This window comes from Olea europaea, chromosome 23 (genome assembly GCF_002742605.1).
Source record: "Olea europaea var. sylvestris chromosome 23, O_europaea_v1, whole genome shotgun sequence".
Classification (NCBI taxonomy): domain Eukaryota; kingdom Viridiplantae; phylum Streptophyta; class Magnoliopsida; order Lamiales; family Oleaceae; genus Olea; species Olea europaea.
Window position 1 is genome coordinate 12,175,149 of NC_036259.1, and position 22,648 is coordinate 12,197,796.

The 22,648-nt window shown below is 33.3% G+C and overlaps 1 long non-coding RNA gene across 1 annotated transcript; it reads right to left on the minus strand.

The window, feature by feature from the left end:
• Window positions 1-11,090: 11,090 nt before the first annotated feature.
• LOC111372426 lies at window positions 11,091-13,625 on the minus strand. The gene is made up of 2 exons (XR_002698771.1): window positions 13,028-13,625; window positions 11,091-12,486 (listed from the first exon to the last, which is right to left on the minus strand). It is a non-coding gene; the product is annotated as an uncharacterized LOC111372426 (long non-coding RNA).
• Window positions 13,626-22,648: the final 9,023 nt, after the last annotated feature.

Consider the following 22,648-nt stretch of genomic DNA (forward strand, 5'->3'; position numbering starts at 1 on the left):
AAATACCGTTTATCAAGAATAAATATAGAACATTGAACATTTATGAAGAACAAATATTGAACGTACCTGTCTAATTTTTATTTAGGAAAATTTGACTAGTACAAAATTGTCGAGTATGCCTTATGGCTCTGCATCTGCCACTCCTACGCGGTCGAGAAAACTCTCCGGTAGATGGTATTCTAGATGTACTTGGACGTCCAAGACCACGCGGTTCAACTGCTGGTGGCAACAAATCATTAAACTGGAGAATGTGCTCTGGAACTTCCCACTCTGTTTCATTCGGCAGAGGAAATATAGTCTCCGCATATGCTATTCTTCAAGACTCAGTCGTATAATACAAAGAGTATAACGTTCTCGCTGCAAAGCCTCGATACATGGCCACCGCAACTGCATGCTCACATGGAAAACTCTCCAATTGAAATCTCGTACAATTGCATGTGTTATCAGTCAAGTCCACCATATATGCCGTCTTACGTGCACATTGCACGGAGAAGCGGAACTCATCTAGTGCTTTCACATTCAACTTCCTCGCAACCTCTGCCACTTTAAAGAGTTTCTCCTCTTGAGCTGGGGCCAGCACGCTAGTGCAACTCTGTGATGCCGCACGTCGGTCATGAAACCACTGTTGCAGCTTGTTACGAATGTTCTCAATCATTGCGAGAATTAGTAACTCTCGATCCTTCTTAAACAATGCATTGAGAGACTCCGCGTTATTCGACGTCATCATGTTGTATCGACGTCCTGGAAAGTATGACCACGCCCAATGTTCGATCCCCATGTTCTTCAGATACTCCAACGCCGGTAATGATTTATTTCCTATCTCAAACATGAACTTATTACACTCTTCAGCACTGTAAGCTTCGGCTGCTCTCCTGAACAATGAAAAGATGCCTTTGCCCCGATACCTAATTTTCAAATTAACTTGTATATGGTAGATGCAATACCCGTGATGTGTCTCTGGAAAAACTTCAGCGATACCGTTTATTATAGACTGTCCCCGATCGGTTACAAAGGCAAGGTCTTCGACTTCTCCGATCACTTCCCTCAGTTTCGAAAAGAACCAATGCATGGACAGATCATTCTCACTGTCGACTATGCCGAATGCAATAAGGTAAATTTGGATGTTGGCGTCTTGACATGTAGCAATAATTAATTTGGCTTGATGTTTAGCTTTCAGAGTTGTACCATCAACTAGAATTACGGGTCGCATTGCATTTTGAAAACCCCGAATACATTGTCCGAGAGCCATGAAGAAATACTTAAAACAATTATCGCTCCCCGTCTCAATAAAAAATGTCGTGCCAGAATTAGTTCTCCTCATGTTATGGCAATACCTGACCAATTTAGCAAAGCTCTCCTCACCCGATCCCATTAAATCCTCCAACGTACATTCTTTGGCCTTCCAGACTTTTTGGTAGCTCATGACCACTCCATACTCATGACGGACGTCGTTAATGATGTCCGAAGGTCTGTAGATCGTCCGTGGGTCCTGATACTTGTGCATTATCTGTCGACCAATAAACCATGCTCGAGCTTGCCTGTGATTGTTTCGAAGAATTCTCACTTCGCAAGTATGTTCTTGTGAATACTTGCGAATTACGAAACACTCATTCGTGTCCATCTTAATTGCTCTCAAGCGCCAATTGCAACTGCCTTCAAAGCAGGCAACTGTCAACAATGACTTGTTTGATTTCTTTACCTTGAACTCAAAGTTATATTTTAATGCCAGCCGGTGCACAGCTTTCTGCGAATCTTTCTTGGTTTCAAACAGTTGCTCGACATACAACTCCTCATAATCGGGTGCTAGACGGGAAGAATTGGAGGACGGTCCACTTGTTCCAACCTGTGAACTCCCACCCGGCTCATGTCTCTGTCGGGATAAAGTAATCAAATTCTCATTTGTAAATTCGTTTATATTCTCATTGTCTTCAACCGTCGATGAAATTTTGCGCATAACAGCGACATCATGATTAGAAGCAACTGTCGCAGGAATAACCAATCATCCGCATGAACTATCTCCACTGTCTCCCAAAAACCTCGATCATTATTATCAGCCTATCTGAATCTTCGCGTTCACCTTCGATAACATCCTTCGTAATTAAAGTCACACCAAGAACAGCCGACTGCTTTTCTGTTTTCCTCATTACGTAGAAGAAAAAAATTATAGATCTGTTCAAATTTTTTTTTCATACGTTCGATCTGCTAAAAAAATTACTACTAACTATTACTATGTCGAAATAAATTTTCTCTATTCAAACGTATACTAATTTACTGAAAAAGAAATTAAACATCCGTAAATATACTTACCGATTTGAAGAAATTGATATGAAAAAAATTTTCGACTTCAGCGTTTGAGCGTTTTTTGATATGTTGAGGTTCAAGCAGATGAAAGATGAAAGTTTTTTCTGTCTTGGAAGCTCGTTTTGAATTTTTATAAGTGAGGAAGTGTTTGGTTTTCAATTATTAACTAAAAAGGTAGTAAAGTCTTTTCAACAATACATTGTTTTGTAATTGTATAATACATTTAAGGGCATCCTTGTCTTTTAACATTCAAGAGGCCAATGTGATAATATTCATGATTTTCAAAGTCAAAGTGGAATTTCCTCCCTTTGACTGGATTAAACTTAAAAGTACCCCGATTTTTACTGGATAGACAAAATTTCATATTTATTAGAGATTATCATTAATTTATGTGACTATCAGAACACTAGCACAATATTCAATAAATTTCGTGATGGAAATACGAATTTGAATTTTTTTAACAGATATAATTGTTTTGAATACAATGGACTTCATCAAATCTATAATATATTAAAATATCACATCAATGAATAATCATTTTTTGAACAATTTTAACCCCCATAAATTTCAATTATTTCAATAATACTTTATTTTTCATTTTTGATCAGTAATAAATATTACATAATTACTGTCATTTATGAAATTTGTGTTATTAATTCTTAATTAATTAATATTCAAATTAACCTAGATTCAATAAATTTTTACTTGATGAATCTTAAATTACATGAATCTAGAGTTATTATAGATGAATTTATTCGTATTCATGTATTTAGAAATTCTAATGGACGTTTAAATTATGTATTACCAATTAATTTTTATGTATCAAATGTAATATAAAAGACTGTTCATTTATAGTTTTCATCATTACAAAAAATCTGAATCATAGAAATTGAGATTTTGGAGTACAATTTGAGTGTTATTTTTTCTCGTAAATTTCTATGCTAAATTTTATTTTCTTTAATTCGTCCGAGATTCATCAAATCCTCCAACAAATTGATACCAAATATTATTTTTACATCACTCATAAAGTGTTTTAGAATAACTTGTTGCATGTTCAACTTTGACTAGATTTACTAGTAACTTTTGGCATAATTTTAATTACGGTATTTTTTTGATAAAATTTAAATTCTACATCGATGAAAATTATTTATCATTTAATTATTTATACTTCTAATTGAATCTCAAATCGAGCTGGTTGAATCTTTTGACCTTAGCCTTTTCCCTTTTTCAGTTTACAAGTCGCCATCATGTACATTGCACGAATTTTGTATTTATCATATTTTTATTAGTGTATGAATTTTAGTTTTTTTGGAAGGTTTTTGAAGCAATATCTAAAAATATTTCTATGATATAAAAAAATAATTACAGATTATTTTTACAATTGCATAGCAGTATGCTATCTAGAAAAAATATGCTTGTATATTTCATGCTTGAATAAGAAATATACAAACTATTTTGCTCATATTCTTTGATAGTGTTGATATGATTGAATTGAATGTAAAGATTATATTTCTAAATTTTGTGTAATTCAATATTGTAAAATTGAAAAAAAACTCTCCGCACAGTGCGGAGAGAGTTGAAACAAGTGCGGAGTAAAAATAAAAAATAAAAAAGGTGCAGAGAGAATTGCGGAGAGAGTTGAATCATGTGTGGAGAGTTGAGAAACTCTTCGCACAGTGCGGAGTACAAAAATAATTTTCTGCACAGTGCGGAGAGATGACAAACTAACTCTCCGCACAGTACGGAGAGCAAAAAAAAACTCTCCGCACTGTGTGGAGAGAGTTAATCTCTTCGCACAGTGCGGAGAGTTGGTCCGCACCACGGCAAAACTTTCTACACAGTACGGAGAGAAAAACCTCTCCGCACAGTGCGTAGAGAGTTGAATCATGTGTGAAGTAAAAAAAAAGTGCGGAAAGAAAAAAACCTCTCTGCACAGTGTGGAGAGAGTTGAACAATGTGCAGAAAGTTGACAAACTCTTCGTACAGTGCGGAGTAAAAAAAATCTCCACGTAGTGCGAAGGGATGATAAACCAACTCTCCGCACAGTGCAGAGAGAAAAAAACTTTCCGTACAATGCGGAGAGTTGTTTTCAAATTCCTTAATTACAAGTTAAATTTCAAGATTGTAAATATTTCGTATATACAACGAAATAGGTATATACTAAATTTTTTTTAATGTTGTTGGCAATGATGCGTGTGTGGAAGAATATTTGTCAATCACCATAAACAAAATTCTTCACAAAATGCAAAAAATAAAAAATGCATAATAAATCTTCTTATTTCGCTAATAAAATTACAATAATTTTTTTTTACAAATAACATAAAAAAATCATTTTTATCTTCAACAAAAAAACATATTTAAAATTTAGCAGTTTCATAACCACTTTTTTTTTTTAATTCTCGGAAATAAAATTATAAAAAAGGAAATAATATTGAATTGCAACATTTAATACTTAAGAAATTCAATATTAAATAAATTTTATACATTTATAACAAATTATAAATCCATATATGCAGCTTACCGTATTTGTAGGAAGCTTACCTTATATACTGTCTACCGTATTTACACCTTACCGTATATGCTGCCTACCGTATTTGCAACCTACCATATTTGCAAACAACTTACCGTAATTTCACCTTACCGTATTTTGCAGCTTACTGTATATGTTACCTACCGTATTTGCAACTTACCGTATATGCTACTTACTATATTTGCAACTTACTATATTTTTATATACCGATTTTTACACTTACCAATACCGAGAATGCAGAACACCGTACATTCACTTACCAAACCGAATTTCAAAAAAAAATTCAGATTTTTATTTTTTCAACATAAGCATAAAATAAATATTAAACATATATGAATCACAAAATATAAATGCATATGAATATGATGCTCAATCTTCAATTTTTCAATATTGAATTATACAAAATTTAGAAATATAATCTTCACATTCAACTCAATCATATCAACACTATCAAAGAATATAAGCAAAATAATTTGTATAATCTCATATATTTATATTTTTTATTCAAGTATGAAATATACAAGTATATTTTTTCTAAATGACACCTTATTGTTATGCAATTGTAAACATAATTTGCAATTATTTTCTTATATCATGGAAATGTTTCTAGTTATTGTTTCAAAATCTTTCCAAAAAATTAAAATTCAGACACTAATAAAAATACGATAAATGCAAAATTCGTGCAACACACGTGACAGTAACTGTGCAGAGAGTTTTTTTTTTTTTTTTTTTAACTTCACACTATATGGAGAGTTTGCCAACTTTCCGCACTGTGCGAATTTTTTTTTTTTTTTTTTTTTGCTTTTTTTACTCCGCACTGTATGGGGAGTCCACACTTTGTCAGAATGCCATCTTTTCGCATTGAGCAAAGAGTTTTGCCATGTCGTTTGTCATCTCTCCGCACTATGCGGAGAGTTTTTTTTTTTACTTTGCACCGTGCGGAGAGTTTTGCCAACTCTCCGCACATGGTTTGCCATTTCTCCGCATTATGTGAAGAGTATTTTCTTCATTTTTTATTTCGCACATGGTTTGCCATTTCTCCGCACTGTGCAGAGAGTTTATTTTTATTTTTTTTAAAGCTCATATGGGATGAGTTTTTTATTTTTTACTCATGGCAGTTTATATTTACTAAAATTATTATTATTATTTTAATACTAATGGCATGATGTATGGAATAACATTTGTTTGACATAATTATTTTTTTTAATGTTAGTGACATGATGTGTGGAAGAACATTTATTTGATATAAACAAAATGAAAAATAAAAAATGACATCATGCATAACAAAATTGGATTAATTTACTATTGTATCAATAGTATACCCTCCTTCCCCTTTTTTATTAGAAGTTAGATAAATTCAAAAATCTAGATAAATTGAGAAAAATGAATTTTAGTTTTACTATTCTGTTTCTGGACGGAAGTCAGTAACTTCCTCCACTTAGTTTTTAATAGAATCTGACTGTTAAGTGTAGGATGTGCTCTCTTCGTGAATTTCACCTAGATGCAAAATTTAAATAGGAAATTAAAATCGAAACACTAAATGTAACATGGTAAACTCCAAAGGGAAACATCCATGTGTCCCCATACGACGATAAAACAATTCACTAAATCAAATGATAAAAAATATGATAGTTTTTTGTAATTTCGGAAAATTAAAAAATAATAATCAAAAGAAATGTAAGAGCAACTCACTCATTTTCTTTTTCTTTTGACATGTTGTAGAAGTGAAATCAAACCCTCAGTTCTTGACTTTATCACCACTTGACTATTGTACTCGTTTACAACAACCGCTTGAATTAAGAATCACAATTCTTAACTCACATCAAGCAACTTGATCTTTGAACTGAATTGAACATTCACAAACTTTGTTTTTGTTACATTCTCAGTCAATCAATACTAACTGTCTGTTAAGACATGTATCTCGTTTCATATTTTTGACAATTTATTTTTCAATGTATGACAATTAAAAATTAACAATTATATTATGCAAGCCAATAAATAACATTTGTACAAATATGACAAATATTTTTTCAACAATTTTCCCCTCCGACTTTGCTAGATTTCCAAAAATTTATCTTAGATTTTTAATATCATATGTGTGTGATGACTATCATCAAACAATAATCAGCTCCCACTCAGTTGGGTCTCATCATGCTCAAGCATCCAAACACTCATATTTTTGTTATCACTACTTCACCATTACCACAAATAAAAATTTATTACGCCCCATTTTTTGAAAATTAACATCTCAATTTCAATCACAAAACATGGCAGAACCAAGCCTTCATATTTGACCAAAATGAAGTTCCCATTTTTAAAAATCTTTTGCGCCCAATTTTGTCTTTTATTAGTGGATACTAAATTTTATTGCCAAGTTTAGACCATTGGTCAGAGAATCTATGAAAAAGCCCACGAGTGTCGATCAAAAAAAATACAAAATTTATTCAAAATGGAATCAATCACAATAAATTTGGACAAATTTCACAGTCAGCTTAAAAATTCTTGACATAAACATGAAATTTCTGTCCAAATATTTGCTCATAATCAATTCAATTAAGTTATTAGATTATGAAGTGAGTGTGTTAGAGAAGCATTTAGACTAACCAATAATGAATCATGTCCTAATTAAAGTTGATACTTATGGTGATTGAATTTAGAAGTGTGTTTCCAACTAGCCATCATCTGAAGTTGTCTTTGTAAATTTAAAAAAAATGTGCTTGCAAGACATGAGTATGTATATAATTTTTTATGTATACAATTTTTTTTCAATATTCTTTTAAATGCTTGTTGTGTTGGCTATTTTTAGTTCTATTTTAAAATATATATATATATTAAATAATGGAGTTAACTTTCACACAATCATAGGGGTTACCCTTTTCTCATGACTTATGTTCATTATCAAGGACGGTTTCACACACCTATGGTGGTGACCCTCTCTTCCATGAACCTACCTGTTAACACAACAACATATTATAGTGCAGAGAGACATAGACACTGACCAAGGTCCATACCTGATTTCTTTTCGCCATAAGATGACAACCTAGTTAGCAGATGGTTACAATTGAATTAGTCAAAATGTCTTAGTAGGTGTACTTATCTGACAACGATTTACTATAAGTCATAGTACGCACACACTAATAGGAGAATCCAACTTTATCTCAACAATTACATACCAATAAATAATTCACATTTTTTGACATTTGCAAGAAAAGACCCAATTTTTTTATTTTTTATTTTTATTTTTTGTTTAATCTTTTTCATTTTTTTTTTAACACTTGCACACAAAGTGAACATATAAAACAAAACAAAAAGGATACGTATATCAAAATAATTTATTGCATCATGCATAAGTCCATCTTGCAAAGTTTCAAATCTAACAGTATGTAAACGTTTGGTGACTAAATTAACTAGTTGTCCTTCATTATTTATGTGTTCCAATACAATTACATTCGTCTCAACTAAGTCCTTGATGAAGTGGTGTCTAATGTCATCGTGCTTAGCTATGTACAACAACTACCAACAATATACTCGGCTTCTACAGTAGATAAAGATATTGAGTTTTGTTTCTTATTTAGCCAAGCAATAAGATTGTTACTTATATAGAAACATCCACCAGAAGTGCTGTTCCCATCATCCATGTTTCCTGCCCAATTAGCATAGTATATCCTACAAAATGAGAGTTTGGATCATTAGTATACCATAAACCAAAATTGGAAGTGCTATTAACATATCTAATGATTCATTTCACAGCTGCTAAGTGAGATTCTTTTGGTTTGCCTTGATATCTCAAATAGATTTCAACATTGAAGGCTATATTAGGACGACTAGTAGTCAGATACAATAGATTGCCTATCGTGCTCTTGTACAAGCTAGGGTTAACGTTCTTGACTTGGTCATCTCTGCACATCTTTAGGGACATAGCCATAGGAGTCATGACTTTCTTGGTATTATCTAGACCAAATTTCCTTTACTAGATTCCTTGCATACATGACTTGTGAGACGAAGATCCCTAAGTCAACTTGTTGACTTACAAATCTAATAATTAGTTTGTTTTATCAGCCATAGTCTTCTAAAATTCGTTTTGCTTAATAGTAATAAACTCCCTGGATTATGTTTCAAACGTAGATCCAAACATTATCATCTACATAAATTTGTGCTACTATCAATCCATATTTGAGATGTTTGATGAACAAAGTCTTGTCAACTCTCCATCTATTGTATCCTTTTTCAAATAGAAACATAGTAAGTCTTTCATACTGAGTTTGGGAAGTTTCTTTTAGCCCATACAATGCCTTTTTAAGTTTGAAAACATAGTCAGGAAGATATGGATCAATGAATCATTTCGATAGCTCAATGCAGGCTTCTTCATTTAAAATTCCATTTAGAAAAATGCTCTTGACGTCCATCTGATAAAGTTAGAACCCCATTTAACATGCAATAGAACCCCATTTAACATGCAATAGAAGTCTAATAGATTGAAATCTGGCCACAGGTGTAAAAGTCACTTCAAGTCCGCTCCTTCAACTTCAGTATAGCAATGTGCTACTAGTCTTGCTTTATTTTTGACAATGTTGTCATGCTCCTCTAATATGTTTCTAAAGATCTAAATTTGTTCCAATCACGTTTATATCTATTAGTCGATGTACTAACTCCCAAACATTATTTCGCTCAAATTGAGCAAGCTCTTCCTGCATTGTATGAACCCATGACTCATCTCCAAGTGCTTTATTCACATTTTTAGGTTCCAAATGTGAGGCGTAGCACACATATCCAAGATTAGTGGCAATTCTCCTTTTGGTCACCACACCATCTCCAAGGTCTAAAAGTATATTATCCAATGGATGAGCCTTTTTGTATCCAGGTAGGTAGCTGCCTTCTATTCTACAGTTCATCATCTTCCTTGAATGTGTCAAAACCTCCAGCAATTGATATAGGATCAACAGAACTAGATCATGCAAGCATATGAAATCGTTGATAAGTAATAAATGTGATTAATTTAGTTAAAGTCCGATAAGGAATAATGTTTAATTGTAAATGTACTTGTCTTTATCAAATCCGATCTAATGTAATACAAAAGAGATTGATTGTTGGTTTTTATACTAAATTTAACTATGAAAGCAATAAAAATTGATTTTTATCAAATATGAGATGAATGTATTGGATTTTCGACTCCACCTATTGATATCTCACTTTAATTCTCGACTTATGTTAATTAGTTTGGTTAATGTGTTTTTGACAATCAATAATCCATTAATATTCAATATTCTTTTCTAAGATACATCAAACCTATTTTTAGTACAACTCGATCCTACTCCTAATCCGAATTTATATGAAAAACATGTATCTAATCATAAGATTACTGCACGCTATTGCACATGCTATAAATATTATTCCTAATATCTATTGTCCGTGTGTTAAATATGTATTGTTCTAACTATTGTGAGTTTTTTCTACAATAGAAATAAGCAACTTATATGTCCTAATGGTGCACAAACAATAAAACAAGTACAATTAATGCATATGAAATCATAAACATGAGAATTAACTAAAAATGGTAAGCGTCGAATTAAAAACTAAAAATCAATAGGTTTTGTCATTCATCCAACACATAAAAATATCTAGCCTAACATGGCCATAAGAAAATTACACAAAACAATAAGAAAAGACATCATCCGAGACTAAAAAACTCGAGAAGAACGTGAAAACTTCCATTCTTTGCTTGAAACTCAACCCTAGATGATGCAATTCCGCTCCTTGAGTGTAAAAATCTATCTTTTCTTGCTATACTATGATAAAAATTGGCACTTTGTTTTCTGGACGTGCTTTTCAATTTATAGGATGCCAAAAACACTTATGCTTGAAACACTCATTCTTGAAACTCGACCTCTAACTTACATTCTCGCCTTATTTCATTTTGTTGGCTTTAGACAATCCACACCATAAATTAATGTATGGAGTCCATATTCATCTTGATGTTCCTCTATGCTAGTTCAACCACCTCAAATTATCCTATAACTGGTGTAGTGGAGTATGTAATCGAGGTTTTTCGAACTTTTCTCATATGAACTAGTTCGTTAACTTAAAATGCAAAACATGAGTCTCGTGGTCAATAAAAATCAAGTTTCACACAAACAAGTATCAATCAATTGAACATGTAGCATCTCTACAATTTCTTGTCTACCACATAACTTCAATGTATACATTATTGCTAGCAAGGCTATCCAACTCGCATAGATACACAAAAGCAGTAAAAAGCATAAAAGAAAATGTCTTTTTTAACTTTCGATAATCATACAAAAGTAGTTAACTTTATATAACAATCAATGATGAGTCAATCAGCTACCTCCAAACTTAACACGTGCATTGCCTTCAATATACAAAAATATGATAGTAAAATACAAAAAGAAGGGCAAAGAGGGGACATAGATACTCCCCGGTCAATCTGACGTAGTCGGTCGTGGAAATGGTATATAAGCCCCAAAATCCGTTGAATCTGAAGAAGATGGAGGAGGATGTGGATGCAAGTGTACGAGAATTTCTCTCTCAACCAAGTAGACTGCTGGTCCATTTCGGTCTGGATGTCGCTCATTATATCAAAGCTATCATCAATTCAGATATTAAGCTTAGAATTCCATCTGACATATCAATCTACCCTTTTGATGACCATGATGATCCACTTGTTTACATTGGAAACATCCTTTTGTACTAACATCACATGATCATGTATAATAGTAGTGCGGATCTCAGTGTGACCAACTCTCAAATCCAAGGACCCAAGCAACTAGTCTATCCGTAACATGCCTTGGATGCTCTCAGTCAATCTTGCAAGTAATTGTCGCAGGAGTAGGGTGTCAACGAAAAGGTTTGGATGCGAGGCTGTGGGCCCATGGCTTCCTCCAGTTGCTGGTGATATCTACTCTGAAGGAGTGTGCCAAGAGTTTTTCGTCATATTACGGTTGATATGGATACTGGATGGAGCCGACTGCTTTGGTGGGAGAAGTCTTACCTCTGAATTTATGCATATCCCACAGATGAGGGTAGAAAAAATATCTTGGCACAGTTGAAAGTAGACATATATGAGATAGACTCAATGTTGTGGCAGATGAGTTTCATCAGCATTGTAAGGAATGGGTCAACTTCTTATATTCAAACTCCTCCCCTACATTTTCCTGTCCCTTGTAGGGCATCTGAACTATGAGAACCATATCCTGCTCTATAGGTACTGGGATGATGTTCTCCTGAGTCAAACCATAGTATTGATCAATCACCTCGAGTGTGAACATCACCCACTTGTCCCTGATCCATGTGTAGTAATCATGCTCTGTTTCTTAATCATCAATCTGGTGGTTGAAGCTTGTATAAAACTCTTGAACCACTGTGGAAAATACCTTATATGGTTTATTGATCACGCCTGTCCAATTTGTTTTGCCTATGAGAGTAGTTATCTCATATCCTACTTAGTCTCTTAGAATAATCGTTTCTTCAACCACAGTTTTCTCGTCATCATTACCCGATTTAATAACTTTTTTTGATTCGCACTAAGGAAACGTTTCGTGCCATATTCGTCGGCACATGTACATGCTGAGATGTTAGGTGCGTCAGCCTTTTCTTTTCCTTTAGATGTAGAGGCCTCACGTTGTCATCTTGGTAACATCCTAACAAATAAGAAAGTGAAATCATTAGTCCAAAAGTGCAATGAAAGGGACTTTATGATTTAACTATAGGGCACATGACCTGGAAATTGGAAGCCAAATATATGGGATATAATGTTTTAATATGGGGGAACATGCATGACACGAGGGGGGTGGACTGCAAGGACTACAGCCGTAGGAGGGACCGTAAGCTGGGAGAGCATGGACGTAGGCTGATGCATGCGTCCCTTCTAATTTTGTGAAAACATGTGCCAACACAAGAACGCAAGTATGTAGGTTTGCTTATCTATGTACGTGAGCGCGTTGGACGAGTTTGGTGCAATAATTCGGACAAATACTCCACTTTGACATTTAATCGAACATTTGGTAGGCATAACTTATAACCAATACTCAAGAATAAACAAGTGTGTTTAATCTCCAAAATTAACAAGATCGCCACAAAATCCAAGCATTACCTAAGCGCATTCACCAATCCAATCCAACTTTATTCAAGATTTCAAGTAACATAGCATGAAATTTGAAACTCGGCAAGTGTAACAAATACCTTGATTTTCTTGAGGTGAAGGAATTAGAAGAGCGAAATCTTGTGATATATTGTGCTAATGCCCTTGATAGTGTATGCCCAAGTGAGAATCTCAAGTGAATTAATGTATTTTGGTGAAGATTTGGAGGAATGGGAGTAGGGTTTTCGATTTTGTGGGAAATGGAGATCGTGTATCCAGGTTGAGGAGTTTTAAAACTCCCCACTCCCCACTCGGTATGAGATGTGCGCCCATTGTAAGGTGAGAGATGGGACTCACCTGTTAAGGTTGCTTCAGGTAGCCTTATTTGAGCACCAGGCGCGCGCCTGGACCATAGCCCAGGTATCGTGCCTTGAATACCAGTAGGGAAAATTTTTTCTTTACCACACTTTGTTAGCTTAATCTGACCTACCTCAAATCTCTACTTGATTTTCATGCCAAAAAATGTTTTCATGAGCATATGTGTATGTAGTCATGAAAATTTTTTGAAAGTAATATCAACTTTGAAACATGTCTTGACTTAGCTCCAATATCCTTGTTTTTTCATTCTAACAAGAATTTTCCAAAACTTTCATTCTAAAATACTGTGAACTTATCCAAAAACGTTGGCAAAGTATGAACGTGGTGTGGAACATAAAAATTTCATGAAATTCAATATTTTCCGCACATAACACACTCGTAGTTGGTTAAAGCTCAAAATTCTCATTTTGCCTCGAAATCCATGATTTTCACTCCAACTCACCCAAGTGTGATTTTAACATCCCTTAACTCATGCATAATACGATTGAAACTCGTGAACACATGCGTGACTCTTATGACCAATGTGATGGATGATTGACGCCTACCTACTTGAACATGCCTAATCAATAAAAATCCTATTCTAATGCGTCAAAGCTAAATAAATAAAAGGGAAGAGAACTGGGTTGTTTGCCAACAAGCACTCGTTTGAAGTCTATAGATTGATTTTGTTGCTTAGGCAACTCCACATTATCAAGTGGCATGATTGTCTTCTCATTGGAATATTCATGCCCACAATAAGCTTTCGATCGTTGCCCATCAATTTTGAACCTCCTCAAGTGATCTTGAGATACCACTTCCACTGTACCATGTGGAAGTACATCTACAATGGTGAATGGACAAGACCACCTTGACCTCAACTTACCTGAAAATAGTTTGAGGTGAGAATTGAATATGAAAACTTACTGAACAACCTCGATCTCTTTTTCCTTGATATGCCTACCGTGCCATCTCTTGGTCTTTACTTTGTACGACTTCGCATTCTTATATTCTTCCAACATGAATTCATCAAACTCATTGAGCTAAAGGATTCTGTACTTTTCTGCTAACTTCATATCAATTTTCTCAATTTGAGACCTAAAATCCAACATTTCAAACAGTCATTATTCATTCCCACAAAGAAATGAACATGTGAAATTCTGGCTTGGGATCTATTCGTTAAATTATAGACTCTAATTATCGTCGTTGTGCGGAGTCGAATCAATCTTTGCAGTGCATTTTTCTTATAAAGTTCCTTTCAGTGAATTGCTGCGGTAGCAGATGAAGGCGTTCTCACCTTGAGTCGAAATTCTATAAACCATGCGTGTTTTTATTTGTCAATTTACTTACTGCTATTTTATTCCTGAATCAACATTCTAGTTTCCTAGCTCTTTTGTTGAAATTCTGATATTAGATATTAATAAATCCAATTTTACAGAAAGTCGAAGGTAATTATAATTGATAAGATGTAAAAAACAATCATGAAAGCCCAATTGAAGATTAACAAAATTAACCAAAAAGGGGGTAAAAAACGAAAACCTATTTTTGTGTTCATCAACAGTAAGTTGTGTAATTCATAAGCCTAGAAATAGGATGACGATACTTTATCGTTATATTGTTGATGACTCAACAATCTACACACATTCTTCTGGTTCCATCTTTCTTTAGCATAAGTAGCATTGGTTCCATCTCCCTCACGTACACTTGCTCATCAATTCCGACACTTGCCTTTGAAGCTTCTTGGTCTCCTTGGGATTAGTTCGGTAAGTCGGCCTATTTGGAATGACAGCTCCAGGCACAAAATCAATTTGATGTTCAATACCTCGAATGGATGGTAACCCACTAGGCATGTCCACTGGGAACACGTCTTCAAATTCCTACAATAAAAAAGTAGCCAAACTCGAAAAATGTATGTTAGATTCTTTAATATTGAGGAGTGACTCTTTGTAAACCAACAAGATCATAGGTCGCTTCTCAACTACTGCCCTTTTCAACTCACTCCCTTTTGCAAAGAAATTCACGTTCGACTTTTTTCTCATCTTGAAAGAGTTTTTTCTCTTTCTTGTAGCTCTACTCCTTTTTCTCACTACTAGTCACCTTATTATATTCTCTCTTGCTCTCTATTTCTCTCAATATTTTTTCTTCCTCGCTCTTCAATTTGATTTGATTTTCATACACTTGTGTCAGTGTTAATGGCGCAGGAGTAATAGATCTTTCATCTTCGTTGAAGCTATATATATTTTTGCATCCTTCATGAATCACCTTCCTATCCTATTACCATGGCCTACCCAATAAAATGTGTGTAGCATGCATAGGAACTACATCACACATCATTTAATTATGATATCTCCTAATTAAGAAACTTACCAATACCCTCTTATTCAACTTAATCTCTCTACATTCATTCAACTATTTCAATTTGTAAGGCTTAGGATGTTTTAACTTGGTTAACCTCAATTTTGTAAAATCATTGTCTTTTTGTTTGGATATTGAGAAGCAATATATCCCAATCTCAATCACCTAAATCATTTGATATCTCGATTCCTAGATGGTTGAGATTTTGCCTTGGATGTGACCTTGATATCAATTTCCTCTTTTCTCTTCGGTAGTTCAGTTTTGGTCTTCAAGACAACTCCATCTCCCTTGTTATCCCACTTTGGTTTCGAAGAAGAATTAGAAGGCGAAGAACCGAATGGATATCTAGTTATCCTCTATCTCTTTAGTTGTCTCTTGACCTTCATATTTACATGTAGCATGCCCTCCAATTCCACATAATATTATAGTTCTGCTATATTAGCTATTTCTCTATTCAGTTCATTCAAAAACTGGTCCATGGTGACCCCTATAGTTTTTAACTTTTGCGCTAAATCATCGCAATCTCAATCTCCTTATGATAATTCTCCACACTCCTAGAACCTTGGTAGAGGCTTTGTAATTTATAATGACGCTCCATATAGTAATGATTAGCACGAACCTTTTCCTTATAATAGCCTTAAATTCTTCCCATGTATTAATAGGTCTCTTACGATTCCTCCTCCTAGATGCCACTACTTGGTCCTGCCAAGTAATAGCATAATCGATAAGCTCAAGTAACTATATATTTATCTTGTTATCCTCCGAGTAGTTGTAGCAGTCGAATATTAACTCTATCTTCTTCCCCCACTCCAAGTATGCCTCTGGATCACTTATTCCTTTGAATGAAGGAATTGTCATTTTGATATTGCCCGTACTTCTATCAACTCCATCTCCAACGAGATCTTTACCCCTCGTTTCATACCTAACTCATCTATTCTTTATTCTTCCTAACTCGACATCCAACAATGTATCCTCATTAATGTCACTACGCACTTTATATTCCCCACACACCTCTATCCTATTAGGGTTGGCAACGGTTCAGTTCGGGATCGATTAAGCCAAAATCATTACTTTGAATAGGAACCAATATTAATCCAAGAAAGAAGTTCTTGGGTTTTGATTGGACACCAACCTTTTTTTACTCAAAAAAATGAAATTGCATATTACTAACAATTTCTGAATTTTTTTTGCTCGCAAATTCAACTATGATACCAACAAAAGAAATAGAAATTGATTAGGATGCTAAATTAGCACAAAAATAACTTTTCAAAATGTTTTGGTATTTTCATGGATTGAAGACTCAAAAGATGAAAAGAGCCAAAAAGATGAAGAATGCAAAGAACAAAAACAAAACAAAAGACTCAAAAAAGAAGGAAAATAATATAACCTTGATTTTTGGAGCCTAAACTCTGATACCAACTGATGCAAACCTATATAGCAATAGTAGCTATGAAACCCACACAAGATTGATTCAACCTAAGAAAGCCAATAATCAAATTTTTAAGTTCGATAAAAGAATAATGAACCAAAGAACCAACACAATTATAGATAATATGTTGACACCATGATCACAAGACTCAAGAATCTCACCTAGATTTTTGAACACCAAAAGAAACAAATTTTGATAAGTTTGAAATTAGTTCAATGAAGAACAAGAATTGAAAGCAAAGTTACACTCACAAATTGACGTCTCAATTGTATATATGACAAAAGTTGTTATACAATGAGAATAATAAGTTCTATTTATAAGAAACCCATAAACATGGTCTACACAGAAATAAAAGTCCAAATATTACAAAAGTTAAAAGTAAAAAATAAAAATAGAATTTAACATAATTAGAAGATTTTGCGAAATTGGAAAATTTGCGCAGCGAAATTGGAAAATTTGCGCAACGAAATTGTACTAAGCGACCGCATAGTTCTAGCCTATGCGGTCGCGTAATTCACTTCAAAACCTATGTTCCATTCTCTGCAAGGTCACATGCGATTGCATGGTTCATATAATTATGCGGTCGCATAGTTATGTGGTTTGTTCCCTTCATTCATTGCTTGAACCAAATTGATCCATCGTGTTTCTTCCTTCGAGCCCAATATGAAAATTGTTGATTTACTAGCTAAGATCAATATTTCTTCCATCGTGGCTTGAGCAAGTAGTCTCATAGCTTCCTTAGTTCTTTTCACTATTGATCTAGTCATAGGCCTTTATTTAACGATCTTTGGTCCTTCCCCGGACTTGCCTTCGTGCCTTGAATCATATTATCTAAGATTACTGTTAGGATTGAATAAACCTAATATCAATATATTGCTTCATCTTCTAAAACCTAGTTAGCATTTGCCTATGTTAAGTCAAAGTGAGCAGCCTCTGAACCTAGAGTATATGTGCAACATATGGTTGCTCAACCTAAAGTTGGTCCTAGGTTCATTCGCACATGTCATAACTTTGGTGTTTTAGGTCACATTAGACCTAAGTGCCTTAAGCCCCTAATTAGGAAAACAAGATCTAACTACTCCTGCTAAATTCTTGACTAATCAAGTGAGCCACTTGACTAAATTGATAATTCAATTGACTAAGATTACATCTTCTTCTAAAAATGTTTTGTTAGAAAGAGTGAACTCACAAGTTAAAGTGATATTAGTTGCAGTATTGCTTACTTTGCTCTTTATGGCTAAAGCATTTCTATGCCTTGTTGATTAGGTATTTATTAAACGAAACAAATTTTAAAAATTTAAATCATTATCAAAAATTCATTACATTCATGCAACTTAACGAGCGTACTCTAAAAAAATATAAATGACAAAATGATACGCTTGTAATGTTTTTTTTATTTTTTATTTTTATATTAGAAAACAGTGAGCAACTAAACAATATATGGAGTAACCCAAATGTTATGATTATGCACATTTAATAATATTAAATTGAGTTTAAGGCTAAAGAAGTAGACGTTAATCAGTGATTTATTTCTTCAAATCCCATTTATCAAATGTTTGTCCAAGCAGGACATGGAAATATTTGCATGATTCATTTTCATCAAGTATAGGGATACCAATTATGTGGCGGGTCCATCAACACTCATTCAATTCTATAATAATTTGTCTTTGCAGTAAAGCCCAAGTCCTTGAATAATTACACACGTAATGTCATTTTATTTTACATGATAGTCAACAAATATAATATTGGTTATACAAATAAAATTATCACATATAGTAGTTTATAACCAAATAAATCATGTTTTCAAATCCTCAGATAAAATGTCAATATAATGGTAAAACTAAAGTAAATGCTGAAAGTAAAATTTTTAGTCACGTTACACGAATTTACTTTATTGAATCCAAAGAATCCAGGCATAATGATAGCACCTCATCGCTCGCCCGCTAGCGACTGTACTAGCATGTGAGAAGTAGCAAAAATGGTGAGTATATGAGAATACTCAGTAGGACACGAGTTTTGTGCAATCCTGAATAAAAATATCAAATCATATATCAAAATAGTTATGTCGTCATTTCATATTTTTAGAAACTGGTAAGAGCTCATAACATACTATATCTTCGGCACCAAATGACCATATCATATCGTATCATATCATATCATTCATTGGCATAACATTTATCAACATGAAATAATAAAATTAAATGGGACAAAACCACTTGCACTTCACAATCTAGCTCATTTGATCAAACGAATTTTTAAAAATTCAAATCCAAAATCTTCTTCTCAATTCACTCGTACGTACACACTGGAAGTAATGATTAATGGATTCGAATTCTACTTTAAAAAATACATGTGACAAAAATTTAGTTCTCTCTACTATGTATTTATAATATTATTATGGTGAAAATTCTACTGAAAGTGGGTCATCTAATTCAACAGCGAAACAATGTGAAATTATAATTAAATTACATCAAAACCTTATCATAACCAAATAAAAACATGCGTTACATCTATCTAATGACCCACGTGGTTGCCAAACCTTTAAAATCCATAATCAGTTTAAAAATCAATACTTGTTAATGACAAATTCTTTAAACATCAATAATTTAGGCTTCACTTATTCAAATTAACTTTTACTTGTGTCCATAATAGTCATTTAATACAAACTATAAAACAAACCCAATATTAATATATTTATCTTCGCTCTATCAAAATCTAGTTATTTGACTCAGTTAAAAATGGATTTAATACTCTTTCACTTCAGTCCCTTAACTTTTCAAAATTACAAAAATATAGCATATTAAACTATTAATTTTAGAGGCGTCACAATTTAAGTGCATGCACTTGCATTATTCATGATTTCAACAAATTTATGCACGCACTCTATATTTTTTTCCTCGTTTCATTTGTTTTGCATTATTTTTTATGAAAAATAAGAATATGAAAACATGAAAATATGAATAATGGAAAGGGGGGAGGGAATGAAAAAGGATTTGTGAAGTCATAGCACTTTCACTTAATATTTTTGGACATGTTATTTTGTGATTAAGTACCAAAATAATTAATGAACAGTGAATAAAGTTTTCATTAACTTTGTTTAAATCTTATTGGAGTATTTGGTATAAGTTATTGCACGTATTATGTGCACTACACATATTAAGCTCCTATGAGTAGGTTTTTACCGCACTTCTGAGACTTGGGATGGTGGTCATCTGTGTGATGGGTTGACTTTGAATATGGAATGACCTCTTACTAATTGATCTACACTCTTGTATATTCCTTATACAAGAAAAAGAGATGATTGAAATTCAAAATGCTTAAAATATATGAAAAAGTGATCTATATCCTATACTTTTCTTTGTAGCCTTTTTATATTCGAATAATTAAGCCTGACTGGTAATTTAAAATCTAGTGCCCTATAGTTATCGGACTTTGGAGTCACCAATTAAAGCTCGTTATAGGGGTCATTAAGTATGCTTAATAAGGATAAGTCTGCACATAAGATATGAAAAAATAAGAAAAAAATTATATATACGTGCTTACAGATAGGGGGAGAAAAAAAAGTTATAAATTGAAAAAGTTAAATAAGAGCACTTTAATTTAAAAGGTTCTAGTAGCACTGTCTTTGAATTTATACTTTGAGAAATATATATTCATTCACCAATGACTCTTTAAATGCCCTTTCTCATTGATTTATGATTTTGAAACTTACAGGAGTTTAGTAGCACTTTTCACACATGTGTAGCTTATACAATTTACTGTGTAGAGGTTCAAAATAAGTTGGGTGGAAAAGTTCACTATTTATAAAGTATTCATCTATAAGTAAGCAAATAACTGTTCATATTAATTTAAAAATTAATGAAAAATAGTTGTCTCAAAAGAAAGGAAATTTTTTATCCTCCCATCACATATTTTGCATAATTTTACATAAGTGTCTATGTACAGAGATTACGTCTCGGTAGGATGTGCATTTCTGTTACTAAGTGAAGAAAGAATAAAATAATTGGAATCATGCAACACCCACCCGTCGAGCTGGGATAAAAGTCGGCCTTAGTGATCCGATAGCCTTTGGTGTCCCCTCTAGTAAAAAATTGTGGTGTCACAATCACTAGCCAATAGGCTTCATTGCGCATGCAGCCATTTTTATGGTAAGAGATTTTGATCCAACAATTCGATACTTGGAAAGGGTGGACAATTAGTTAGAGCAACTGGGGGAAATCAAATGGATTCGGTCTTTCACATACGCGAGGAAGATAATCAAAAAAGAAAAGAGATATTTGTTTTTACACATTCTTCTCAATCGTATTCATGTTCATATTATTATTTTTCCTTTGTTATTTGTGACAAAAAGAAGGAGAGATTAGTATTTATTTCAATGAGAAATAGAATTGAGTGAATAAAAGGGTTATGGGGGAGAAATTTTCAAAATTTGATATTGATATTTATCTTAGCGGACATTTCCATTGCATTGCTACCAACAATATAGCGAGTTCCTTTTCCCGGATCCTCGCCCGTGACTCTAGATGTCTTTCCTCCTAGAAGTAGAGCATTAAAGAAACTAGGCTATGGGCGAGCAAATGAACTAATGGGTAAACTACTTGCGGGGAAGACGCGCCATAAAACTAACATTTACTACTTGATACTTGATTGATTCATTATTTGACTAGCATGGTTGGATATTCTACTTATTGATATTATGTTACATATTTTGTATAGAATAAATATCACTGTTTATGTTGCTAGTTCAGCTACATATCTCAACTTCATGTTTAGATTCTAAGTTATTTGATGCCCATAGTAGTACACGCGTTGGTCTTATGCATATTGTACTTGAGTTATTTATCTAACATAGTTATGTGCTTATTATAAGTTTTCTTTTAATTTTTACTTGGGCTTTTTGTTTACATATGACTAAAACTTTCGAGCCCATTTTATTTATATAGATATTGATACAATTAAAAAAAAAAATTACTCCATATTTTTATTTTTATAAATGGACAATTAATTTACATTGTGAAAAATGCAATAAAGAAAGAAAATAAGAAAATTACTGACATTTCATTCCATTTTCATTTGAGTAGTGCCATATGGATCCTAGGAGATTTCAAAAAGATGGAAGTCCAACTATCGGACATTACTGTCTAAAATCTATTATATATATTATCGTCAATACTAATAATATTGATGGTACTCGTTGTACTCGTAATCTGTAGGTATACTCTTCAATAATAGTGTATGGAGTCATATGCTTCAACTTTTATCCCAAGCGAAGTTTCTTGGTGAAATAATTTTATAGGACCATACATTACAAATATTGACCCAATGTACTTCGATCTGATCGGGATGAATGGTCCAACCCCCAATCCTGTCGTCAAATACTCGCGCTTTATCTCCTAAAATTGTTAAAAAAACGACGTGAATAATAATTCAGTGAGTGGAGGCATGTTCATTTGATATATTTTTGCCACGAATTTTTTTTAGTATGCTATTTCTATTAGTAAGACATAAGTCCTGATTTTTCATTTTTAGGCACAACTGTTCTTTCGTTAAGCCAGATCATTCAATAACTTGTAATATAAGCATC